Source organism: Rhinolophus sinicus, chromosome X (assembly GCF_036562045.2).
Source record: "Rhinolophus sinicus isolate RSC01 chromosome X, ASM3656204v1, whole genome shotgun sequence".
Classification (NCBI taxonomy): Eukaryota; Metazoa; Chordata; class Mammalia; order Chiroptera; family Rhinolophidae; genus Rhinolophus; species Rhinolophus sinicus.
The window spans coordinates 73,327,936-73,341,962 of NC_133768.1; positions in this window are offsets into that span (position 1 = coordinate 73,327,936).

Genomic DNA, 14,027 nt, shown 5'->3' on the forward strand with positions numbered 1-14,027 from the left:
CATAGTACAGTGTCAGATGGTTGCTGGACTTATCATGGTGATCACTTCTTTAGGTATATAAATGTTGAATAACTATGGTGTATACCTGAAACTTAATATTATATAACATCGTATGTTAGCTCTATTTTAATAAAAACCTTTAAAAATTAAATAGAAATATTATTTCTATTGTTAAGATAACACATGTATTAGTTTTTTATAATTGTTATTTGGTTATGAATAAATGGACTCATTGAAAAATTGAACTTTAGACCGCAGACCATGCCAACAGACCTGATCCCATTAATTATTACAAAGCAAAATAAACCACCCCAACAGTAATATATATATATATCTTAGACATGTGTCTATAGCTTAGACACAATCATTAAACCCTGACACTGTCCATTACTTGATCACGTAATTTCCTGATGTGAAAAGGGAAGTTTCCTTGTGTGGGAACAGCAAAAAGGTGCCCACAGTATGAAGAATTCCCAGGCCTTTCCTATTCTTCATCATGGCCTCCCTTGTCTCAGTTGAGAACCTATAGGAGATCTCATCGCCTCTCTAGCTCAACTGAATTTTTAGCAGAAAAGTAACTTCCAGTCATCATTACGCTCCATTGTCTTACTCGTTTTACAGTGTTGACTGAGAAGTTGACCCAGACACCTAGAACTTACATCCCACCCAAAGTACTACCATTATCATACCCTCGTCTTCTACTGTTAGGTACATGATTAAGATTTGTTTCTATGTCCCATCCATATCGTATGGCACACCTAAAGCTGAAGCTGAATAATAATGAATGTCAACTATAATTTAATACATATATAGTTATAGAATGTGGAGTACAGAATAGGGAATAGAGTCAATGGAAGTGTAACAGCTGTATACGATGTCAGAGGGGTAGTAGATTGGGGGAGGGGGTTATCACTTTGTGAAGGGTGTAAATGTCTAACTATTACATTGTTTTGTACACCTGAAACTAACTAAAATAAATACACACATAAATAAATGATTTGTTTTTATATCCAATGATGCCTACATTAGAATTCTTTTAAGAGCATACCATTAGAAAGAATACTGTTCCGGTAATTAAGAAATTTGGATTCTCATCCTAGCTCTGTTACTGATTAGCTGTGTGTTCCTAGGGAAGTCATTTAACCTCTGTGGGACACAGTTTTTTCATTTATATAAATTATTTGCCAAGCTAACAACCTTAATTTTATTAGTAAGAAAACACTGCCCGAAAGCCTTGAGATTTCATTTTGGACAAAGGAGAAAAAAATCACTATAATCTTTTTTTACAGCCCTAATTACATTTTGACATGCCTCCCCCTCCAACTCCACCCAAGAAGCATTGCTCATTGCAGGAAAATATGCAACAGATAGCTCAGTCAAACTTTGTATAATCTCATTCCTCAGTGTTTGCCAACCACTGGTAGTCTCCCACATCTCAGTTGTTCTTACAATTTCTCTAGGTTAAGTGGTGTTCAATGATAATCTACCTAAAATTGCCTTCTCTAGACCCAATTTATTAGCTACCTTTGAACCATTTGACCCTTCTCTGTCTCTGTCTTTCTCTCTCTACTACACAAAGTAAACTCTGATAACCAGTTGTGCCACTATAATTTACTAACCACCAACCATGGGCTAGGCACTGCTCAAGGAAAGTACAACGCTGCTTGTTTTAATCTTTATAAAATCCCTAAAAGGTAAATATTATCCCTCATTTTTAAAATGAGTATATAGACTTAGATTAAGTAACAGGTCACACAACTATCATTAAGAGGTAATGCCTTGACTTGAACCTGTATCTATCTGACTTAGAAACCTCTCCCCAGCAGCTAATTAATACTAAAGCAATATAGAATTTAATCTCCCTCTGATGATTCTAAACACAGTTTAGAAATGAACAGGACATTTTTTTCCTCTAACACAGGAGAGAAGGAAGTAAAGATGGATGATGATATAGGGAGGTCTAGAAGGAAAGAAGCTGAAGAAGTTCATGGTTGATGACGTATATTCATGCAGAGAATGAGGAATCTAGAATGCCATATAAAAAATTTGTATAATTTTCATACCACATCTTTAAAAATAGTAACTTTGAATGGCTAACTAGCCCCCATTTGTCTCAATTATTGATGTCTCATTAAATTCCATATTTAGGCAAAGTCTATAAAAATGATTTTGCCCCAACTTTTATTTTAAATCTACAGAAAACTTGAGAGAATTGTAAAAATCACAAACTTGTACACCTTTTACCTAGATTAACCCACTGCTACCATTTTGCTACAAATTGTTCAATCTCTTTCTCTTCACAAATGGTTTTGGCTGAACCACTTGAAAGAAAACTACAGATATGACACTTCTCTAAATATTGTAGCATGCAGCTTCCAGGAATAAAAACATTTCCATACATAACCACAATAACACATGCAGGAAAATAAAAATCCTTAACATCATTTACTATAAAGTCCATATCGAGTTTCCCCAATTATTATAAATAATGTCTTCTTGGTTTTGATCCAGTATCTAATCAAAGTTAACATGGTAGACTTGATTGTTATATCCCTTTTACTCTAAGACAATCCCCTTAATTTTTTTTTTATTTTTTTGTTTCCCATGACTGCCTTTTGAAGAGTCCAAGTCAATTATATTTCAGAATGTCTCACACATAAACTGACTATTTTCTTGTGATTTGATTCAATTAGACATTTTTATTAGAATACTACATTACCTTTCAGAATGTATCACACATAGAATGTCTGATTATTTTCTTACGTTTAGATTTAGGTTAAACATTTTTGATAAGAATACTACATATGTGATATTGTATAATTCTTATCAATAGGCTCATAGTGTCAAGTTATCCCACTATTGGTGATATTAAATTTTATCACTTGATTAAAGTGGTACTTGTCAGACAGTTCTGTTATAAAGGTACTTTTTCTCCTTTAGAACTTTTAAGTAAACTATGGAGAGATACTTCTGACACCATGTAAATATCCTGTTCCCCAACGATCTTAAATTCAATGGTTTTAGTATTCATTGGTGACTCTTTCCTGAAACAATCAATATGCTAGGACTGCAAAATGGTGACTTCCTTATTAAATTATACAATTAAAATGGGTAAAATTTATGTAATGTAAATTATGTATCAATAAAACTGTCTTTTTAAATAACTCAATAACTTGTAACGTATATTTGGTCCATTTCCTGAGAACATTTTTTTTTCTGCCAAGAAATGAGTGACAGTTGAAACATTTTATAAATGAGGCAAAGAATTCAAGATCAGGATAAGCTTAACAAAAGTGTTCTGTTGAAATTTTTAATGGTGGTTCTCTAATTCTATCATTCCTTCTACAATTATTAGCTGACATGCTTCCCTAAAGCCTTTTCCTTGCACCTCACATTTCTCTCTCTTTTTTTTCTGGTATCACTGTGGACTCATGGGTTTCTCCCCCACACACAAGTATATTACAATACATACTGTCATTATTCTTTTTGATGTTCAAAACATCTTAATTTGACCAATAGAAACCCATTTGAGCACAATCTTGTGTCCTGGTGTAACCTCATTAGTCTTTGAACAATTTTTGTTTTCTGGCATTAGAAGTCCCAAACTCACCATGTACTTTCCCTGCCTAAGAACTGGGATCAAATATTTCCCCAAGAAGCCTTGTTCCTTTTAATGGGAACGGTATTTAGCAAACAAGATCTAGGTGCTAGATGTGCTCATGGGTACTGGGCTATCTGTCATTGCTTCTTGGCCCTTTCCATATATAGAACAAGGAAATAGGAATTCATACTACGACTCAAATTTACAATACAAATATAAAAGAAGGAAAGGAAAAATATATCGCTTTCATCTTTCAATGAAAATTTTGGTTCCTGTAATCACTAATATACATTTGCTTTATCCTACAACATATATAAAACGGTAGTAATATTATAGTATGTAACATAATTCTGAAACTCACAATAAACTTTTTAAGAAAGTTCAATATTTCTTTGCAGTTCTTTTTATCTTTAGGATTACATCCTAGTAAGGACGAAGCATCAGGAACACTATGTTCAAATGTTATCTGAACTACATGATGTTCTAACTTACACAAGTTTGTTTGGCTTCAGTTGATATCCAATTTTAGCATTTGTCTTTCTTCCCATTATTTGTGGCTTAATTCTAATGTTTGAGTATTTAAACATTTATATAGCCTGAACGTCAAAACTGTATTAAAAGGTATACTCAGAGAAATCCTGTTTCTATCCCTATCTCCTCTACCCCATTCCTATACATCCTCTATTTTCATTAGTTTCTAGTTTATCCTTCTGTGTTACATTTTATAAAAAATCAACTATTATAGTTCTTTAGAACCAATGTATACATACCATGATTTAAGCAACACCCCTACAACTGAGCTCTTATTTGAATGTGATTATGGTGCACAAAACCTGGCTTGTAACACGTTTTCTACTTTCAATACAGATAGCTTGGTATACAAATAAACTCCTACCGGAATTCTTGCTAATCCACTGGAGAGAGTACAAATGAACACTCAGAATTCTGCAGATCTGCTGGAGCTAAAAACACAAACAAGATTTTTAGACTATGATTATTCTGCTATGATAAACAAAAAATAAACTAAAAACTTGAAAGTAGGAAGTGACTTTTCATTTCTTCTGGTAAGAAATGGACTGAGGCTGTGTTAAATATTAACAACTGTTTTTCGCTATTTCATATTTGTAATGTTCATTGCATCTAATTATTTTACAACTGTCAAGAATCTATTCCTACAATTCAATAAGAAACTGACTACTACAGCACAAAAATAAGAATAATAAGAGACATTTCACAAATCAAGAAATTCATATAAAAAAGTTTAAATAACACCTTTAGTCCACCAAATCAGCAATTTTTATTGAGGTACAATTGACATATAACATTAGTTTCATGTCTACACCATAATAATTTGATATTTGTATATATTGTGAAATGACCACCACAATAAGTCTAGTTAACATCCATCACCATACATAGTTCCAATTTTTTTCTTGTGATGAGGACTTTAAGATCTACAATCTTAGCAATTTTCAAATATGCAATACAGTATTATTAACTATAGTTACTATGCTGTAAATTACATCCCCATGACTTACTTGTTTTATAACTTGAAATTTGTACCTTTTTACCCCCTTCACCCACTCCCATCCTCCACCTCTAACAACCACCAATCTGGTTTCTTAACTATGAGCTTAGTTTGTTTTTGTTTTTAAATTCCACATATAAGTGAGACCATACGGTACTTGTCTTTCTCTGTCTGACTTACTTCACCAAGCATAATGCCCTCAAAGTCCATCCATGTTGTCTTGAATGGCAAGATTTCCAAATCAGCAATTTTTAATAAATGGTAATACTCAGTTGTCAAATGTGTGGGGAAAATAGGTACATTCATATACAGCCAATAGTAATATAAGTTGACCCAATGCTTGAAAATGTAAATTTTTACAATACATGTATATCAAAAGTCTTAAAATATTCATATTTTTAACTCAGTATAATCTACTTCTAGGAACCCATCCAGAGGAAATAGTCAAATCTAAACATAACTAATCATTACAGGGCAATTTTATAATGTCAAAAAATTGGAAACAATATCTCCATCAATAAAAAATAAATGATTAAATATATTATGGTAAAGTTACCTCTACAATGCAATATACAGATGATATATTATAGAAGTGTATACTTGAAACCTATGTAATTTTATTAACCAATGTCACTCCAATAAATTTAATAAAAAAAGAAATATTATAGAGTCATTAAAACCATGTTTTCAAAACATGGTTAAAATTTTGGGAAATTACCCTGAAAGAATATTAAATGAAAACACAATACAAAATTTTATATAGGTATGTTTCCAATGCTGTTTAAAATGAAAGAAGTTTTTACCAGCATTGCAAAAAGACTTGAAAGAAATACACCAATGTATTAGCAGCGTACTGGTAATATAGGTGATTTAATTTTCTTGACAGATTTCCATATTTTATAAGCTTAATATATTGAATAAGTATATGTATTAACTTTGTAATAAAAAATTCTAAACATTTTTAAAATTTTGGATCACTCTTGACAAATATTCCATCAGAGCCCAGGATAATATTGAAAATAGGAGGAAAGGAAAATATTTCCACACTTGAACAGTATGTAATGACAACAGCAAATTTAGTGTACTCTACTATAACAAAGAGAAATATAGTTTGTAGTAGGAACAATGAATTTTTGTAAGAAAATGTGACTGAATATCATACACCATAATATGGACTCGCTTAATAAAAATTTGAGCTATTAGGTGGTCTCTCCCATCTCCCTCTAAAAAAGGTTAAAATAAAGAGGTAAATCCCATCACTGTGAATACTGTTAAACATAGTTGCTATTTTTCTACCCTGGTGGATGGCCTACAGTAATGAAGTTTTGATGATCTGGTTACAATAAATTATCTACAAGAATATATTACTCAGTAAATGTTTTCTCTGCTTACTGTCTAATGATTTATGCTATCTGAGAAAAGAGATGAATTGCTGCTGATCTTCTGTTTCTTTTGTCCTGCTATCAAGCAGCAATTATCCTTTAATTCACTCATCCTAAACATCTCAATCACCCTTGCCGGGAAAAACAAAAGACTCAAATCATTTACTCCCCACTACTAAAATAAAATAAAACAATCCAAGGCTAAGTAGAGAAAAAACAATAAGGATAGGATTATAGTCTCCTTTTACTTACTCTATTCAGAACACTTCTCTTAATTTTAATTCAACACAGAGAGACTAGATATCAGCTTTGCTTCATGTCTAAATCTCCATATACTTATCTGTACGTTAAAATTCTATTACAGCAAACCAATTTTGAATTTTGGAATCACAATGTTGATCTAATATTTCATTAAAAAGAAAATCTATATTCTGTCAACTCTTGATTATCTATGTGAACGAACACAGGGAGATGGTAGCATGGATAATCCCAGACTAATTTATATCTGTCTTTGTTCAACTGTAGATTTATCCAAAGTTGAGAATGGCATAATTTTTATAGCTGGAGTGGACTTCAAGATCATTTTGTCCACCCTTGTCATTTTGCAAAAGGAGCCAAGACCCAGAGAGATTAAGTGACTTAAATGAAATTCTTCGGCTTTCTCAACTATACCATGCTGTCTTTTTATAATTAAAAAAGCTAGGAGTGGACGGGTGGTTCAGTTGGTTAGAGTGCAAGCTCTGGGCACGGGGCTGCCGGTTCGTTTCCCACATGGGCTAACGAGCTGCACCCTCCGCAACTAGAGTGAGGTCAATGAGCTGCCGCTTAGCTCCCGGGTGGCTGGATGGCTCAGTTAGTTGGAGCACTGGCTCTCAACCACAAGGTTGCTGGTTCCACTCGACTCCCACAAGGGATGGTGGGCTCGGCCCCCTGCAACTAACAACAGCAACTGGACCTGGAGCTGAGGTGGGCCCTCCATAACTAAGATTGAAAGGACGACAACTTGACTTGGAAAAGTCCCAAAAGTACACACTGTTCCCCAATAAAGTCCTGTTCCCCTTCCCCAATATTTTTTTTTAAAAAGCTAGTAATATGTATGTAGATAAATAACTGTCTGTATATAATTGGACAAAGAGCTTACTAAAGAATAATTACCATATATATGTGTGTGTGTGTATATATATATACACACACACACATATATACACATATATATGTATATGTATATATATGTCATTCATCCTTACCTACCCAAATCCTGGCCTCACTCCTAATCATGATCAACTGATAGAATGTACAATAGGATCTCCCACAATGGGAAATTCCTCTTACACTACCGCCATGGGGTGGGAGTGGGGAAAAGGAGGACTCCATTTAGCTGATAGAGCAATAGGGAAAGGTAGAGAAAATAAAATTAGAGTATAGATAAAGAGAAAAAGACAATCTTTTTTACTACCAAATTAATTCAAAACATCTCAACTCTAATTGGAGCCTCAGCTGTATCTCCCCATGTTATATTATGAGCTAAGTAGGGGCAGGTGGAAACCTAATAATCATATGTAACCAAGTTTCTATGAAAAATATATTTTAACTCTCAAATAGTTGACTTAACAAACTGTTTAAGATATAACCTAATCATAAATTAAGGGTTGCCTGGATATACATAACAGACTGAAACATATATACTCATGTTTATATGAAAATGTGTAAAAAGAAGAATGAACTAATGAGTAAGTGAACAGAAAAATTAGAACAGGAACAGATTTAGTTATGTGAAGAACAGGGAAAAAACCTTGAAAATTTAGGGAGGAAAGTCATTTTTTTTTAATCCTCCTGGCAATAATCACAAAAAACTCACAACTTTTTCTGCCCCTAAATATTTCCTGCCCCACTAACTACACCCAAGAGCTTTATCTCTAGACATAGATAAGGAATACTAGAGAGGACAGGAAAAGATGACTAGCTAAAGGAACCACAGAATACTAACTTCATACTAAATCTCAGTTGTCTTAAGTAGATAAAGCAGTGAACACACCAGTTCAGTAGCATCAGCAGATCTTCCAAACATATTCAGGTGCTCAGTAACATCCCTGAGATCCTAAGCGATTTGTTTCATCTGAGCATCTATATTTTCTGCTGAGCTGTAACTGAAAAGGCAAGTAAAATAAAAGCATTAACAAGAAATGTTTTCTCGGGCCGGCCAGGTGGCTCAGGTGGTTGGAGCTCCGTGCTCCTAAAGCCAAAGGCTGTGGGTTCGATTCCCACATGGGCCAGTGGGCTCTCAACCACAAGGTTGCCGGTTCGATTCCTCAACTCCCGCAAGGGATAGTGGGCTGTGCCCCCTGCAACTAAGATTGAACACGGCACCTTGAGCTGAGCTGCTGCTGAGCTCCTGGATGGCTCAGTTAGTTGGAGTGGGGGCTCTGAACCACAAAGGTTGCGGGTTCGACTACTGCAAGGGATGGTAGGCTGCACCCCCTGCAATTAACGGCAACTGGACCTGGAGCTGAGCTGCGCGCACCTCCACAACCAAGATTGGAAGGACAACAACTTGACCTGGGAAAAGTCCTGGAAGTACAAACTGTTACCCAATAAAGTCCTGTTCACCTTCATGAATAAAATCTTAAAAAAAAAAAAAAAAAAAAGAAATGTTTTCTCCACTGATGTTTCGTTACTGAATACAAAGATGATACTGCCAACTGGATTTGCTCCAATTCCCCTACTTTCTCAGTGGGTCTCAGCTATAACTAATGGCACATCTTTATGGGTGCAGCATTCATGATCTTATTATTACCATATTTTAAAAAGACTCCACAGGTGAAGTCTTTTATCCACCTTGCCATTTTTATAATCACCTATTTACCCTCTGGACAATGTTCGGAGGCAAAGGAGCTCTAAAATAAAGGAACTCTTTTTGGTGTCAAAATAAACCCATAGGACATTTAGATGTATTAGAGCTATTTGGTGTTTGGCAGTATTCAGTAAGTGCAGAAATGACTTCAATGACTTTGAATACATAAATTTTCAAAATAAAACCTCATATAAATATATACTCCATCATCCAACAAAAGATGTTTAGAGACATGAAATTCACAATAATCAACTAAGTTTACAACAAATTCATTAGTTGGCTAAATTCTCAAGATTTCTACCCAAACTATTTACACATACACACACACACACACACACACACATACACACGGCCTAGTCAATATATATATTTATGAAATTTAAGGGACCAGAGGGTTTTGCAACCTTAATGTCTATAAAGATTAAAGGACTCAATTAGATTGATAACTATCTAGCGTCCTTCTGTTGAAAAGTACTTATAGGTAATTGGTTGGCTAGATTGTTAAAAATTCTAGTACAGATTCTATTACATTATAAATCTGACTACATGAAAGCAATTGGAAGAAAGCTAATGTTTCAATTATTTCTTCAAACTATAGTTAGGATCTCATGGCCAAAAATACAACTCTATGCGTTTTTTCTTTTTTCTTTTTTAAATAACAGAATGCGTAGAATGCAATGCAAATAAAAGATTCACAAAGGCTGAAATACAAAAGCAGAAACAGAACAAGAATCCATACAGATTAGGTATACTTACTACATTTAATGCACCTACCAAAAACTTAACTTGCAAACCTCTTAATAATAAGCTCAGTCTTAAATCGCTAATAAACCATTGATAAAATGAGTTCAATTTAATTTCAATCTAGTTTATGCAGCACATTCATACAAATTCTCCCAAAACACTTTATACTTTGTCCTGATAACCATATGTCAGTTCCAGAGAGAGAAAGTTACTGTGGGAACACTGGCAATGTATCAACTGAAGGCAGACTGAATTGCACACAAATAAGCTATATCCAGCCCAAGACATTGACAAAATCATTCAATTTTTGAAAGTGATGCAGTGTGCCCCCAGATTAACAAATTGCCTTTAAAATAGCAAATAATTTATCACTGAAGCAATTGCATATACATTAGGTTTAAAAGAGTCAATACAAATAGCAGACCATTAATATCCCACAATACTATGACAACACACACATAAAATTTGTATTTCTAATTTGAAAACAAACCTGACAAATATAAAAACTTTACAGTGGTCATATATAAGCTTCAGAGTAATAACATTCTATAAAATGCTGTAAAACAAAATTGCCAGAATGATTACTTTATTTTCAAGCATCCTGAAAAGATAAACAGAAAATAGTAAAATAAGCTGATAAATGGCAACTACAAGAACTTGTCCTTTTCTACCAATTTTTATTCCCTGCCTTTCAATTCCACCCCCCCCCCCTTTTAAGGAGCTAAGTCCTGCCCCATTCCTCGATCTTTATTCAGTTACTTACGTCCTCTCAAACTTGTCATCTGCATGCTGAGGATAAACAGACCTACTGTGGCCCTTCACATCCACCTCTAAAGGGATCAAGAGATCTTCTACTTCCTTCTGCTGTGAGAGGACAAAATCCAATTCTTGTTCCAGCCTGGTAAAAAAAAACAGAAGGGCTAGTGAAAGGAATTTGGTGTGACAAAATCAGTGTCAACAAACTACATTCAGAGAAAAATAAACTCAAAGAAACGGATCTTTAATCATTCAACCTAGGGAATCTAAGGTTCTACCTTTTCTGATACAGTTTCGCTTTTTCCACTTTTCCATGTAAAATAGTAATCTATAAAGAAAATAAAAATACAACAATGTAAGAATCTGAATTTATATTGTAATTTCAAATCAATATTAATTTCCCCTATACACTTTAAATATGAAAGAGTTCCTAATTCAGGGCACTTATTACCTAAGGAAAATATTTTTAAGTTAATTTCCAATATTAGAATAGAAAATTAATCACAAAATCCTGGTCTATTCTCTTGTGTTCATCTGAAAATACCTGTACAATGCATGTAAATTAATGAGAATATCTTCTTACCTTCTCACCATTCTCAATCAATGAGCTGGCCCAAGTATTGACCTAGATGGCCTGCTGAAAAAAGTGCTTCTCTTGATCCTGTAACTGAAGGCTCCATATGTCTACCAGACTCTCTAGCTGACCATATGTCATCCCAGTAGATGTGATCTCACTGAAAAAAAAAAAAAAAAAAAAAAAAAAAAAGGACACAGTATGATTATATGAGCATACCAGGTCTGACAATTAAGTTCGCGAACTTATTGCAACAATGTTGCTAACCTTTTTTGATATCAGAGGGATTATTCATTATGAATTTGTACCAACCAGACAAGCAGTTAACCAAGTTTATTATTTGGAAGTGCTGAAAAGGCTATGTGAAAAAGTTAGACGACCTGAACTTTTTGCCAACAATTCATGGCTCTTGCACCACGACAATGCACCACCTCACACATGGCACTGTCTGTGAGAGAGTTTTTAGCCAGTAAACAAAGAACTATATTAGAACACCCTCCCTACTCACCTGATCTGGCCCCCAGTGACTTCTTTCTTTACCTGAAGATAAAGGAAATACTGAAAGGAAAGCATTTTGATGATATTGAGGACATCAAGAGTACTACAATGACAGCTCTGATGGCCATTCCAGAAAAAGAGTTTCAAAATTGCTTTGAAGGCTGAACTAGGGGCTGGTGTCGGTGCATAGCTTCCCAGGGGGAGTACTTTGAAGGTGACCATAGTGATATTCAGCAATGAGGTATGTAGTACTTTTTCTAGGATGAGTTCGCAAATTTAATTCTCTGACCTTGTACTTTTAAAAGTATGATGAGATTTTTTTAATGAATGATATAGGTGGACTTAGAGAAGAAAATAGCACATGAGGAGTTTCTCAGACGTGCTCCCCAACAAAACCACCACAACTGTTAAAGATTATTTTTTTAATGTAAGATTATTTTTAAAATGACCATTCAAAGTCTCTGGTAATTATCCTAAGAAAATATAGCAAATAAAGATGTATTACAAAATCTACTAAATGTCAATAAGAACAGCTAAAGTCTGTGCCACAACCTGCTCCTTTCCTTCCCCCTCAGCTCAGCATGATGGTCGCTTCATTCTGTGTGGGTATGGCCAAACAGATAGGACTCTCTTCCCACAGCTCTCAGTCAACGTGATCCATTCCAGATCTAAGCAGTATCCTCAAAACAAGTAGGCAGCTGATCTTCCATCCCCCACTAGGCAGAACCAAGCAAAATTCCCATTCCCGTGTCAGGTGGTATAAAAAAGACTGAGCAAGTAGCTGATCTTTGATCCCCCGACTGGTGGAACCAGGCAATGTTCTGATTTCTCTGCCGGGGCAAGTGTCAGCAGGGTTGGGGGGAGAGGTAATCATCAACTCCCTGCCCAGCAGAGGCAGACAATGTTCAATTCCCCTACCAAGGTACTGTCATTGACTTCCAGTGACAAACTGAACTGAACTCCCCACCCAGCAACAACAAGGTTTAATAAGAGAATAAGACAGGGATAGTTACCATGAGGCTTCACTCTTTGTGTTCAGTGTCAGTGGGAACCAATGGGGAGTTAACCTCAACACCCACCTGGCATTATGGAGACTGAACATGGTAATACAATTAGGGGCTAGTAAGGACTTCAATTCCCACCACCCCTAGTGTCAGCAAGACTCAGTGGAAAGCTTAACCTCCATACCCACTGGAAACAAGATGGAATGAGGACAAAGCAGGGCTAATCAGCAGTCTGTCCCCTTTCTTCTCAGAGCCTGTGTGAGCGAGGCCTAGTAGGGAGCTAAGCTTCCATACCAATGCTTCCATACCAACCCAGCATCACTGAACATAGTGATATGAAGTACAGTAGTTGACATCCTGTTTTCTCCCTCCTCCTGTGTCAGTGTGTCCCAATAGGAAGCTGAAATTCTGCCTCTACCCTGCAAGGACTAAGCAGTATGAGTTGGTTCTCCACTTCCTCTTGTTCTGGGTACCTGGCACCCAACTGGAAGCTGAGTTTACATCCCCACTTAGACGCAATAAAGTGATGTGACACAATGCCCCACTTACATAGGGAAGGAGTAAACAGGACTGAGGGGGGACCTGAACTTCCACACCACTGGTCTGCATTGAGGCAGTGCCACTTTTGCTGGGGTGGTATATGCAGGGTTCAGTGTGAAGCTGAACATACAAATGCACCCAACCTTTGCACTGTACTTCAACAGAAGGATTGCCTGATGAAAAAAGATTTAAATAGGACCTAGACTCTCCTAACATAACAGACAAAATGTCCAGGATGTAATTAAAAATTACTTGTCAGATCAAGAACCAAGAAAATCACAATTCAAAAGGAAAAACAAAACAAAACACAATGTACAGATGCAATCATCGAAAGGTATCAGATGTGGGAATTATCCAAAAGTAATTTTAAAGAAACCATCAAAGAAATGCTCCAACAAGCAATTATAAATCCTCTAGAAACAAAAGAAAAGTAGAAAATCTCAGCAAAGAAATAGAAGTTATGAAAAACAATCAAATGGAAATTATAGAACTGAAAAATCACTGGAAAAGCTCATATGAAGGGTTTGATACTAGAGTGGAGATGACAGT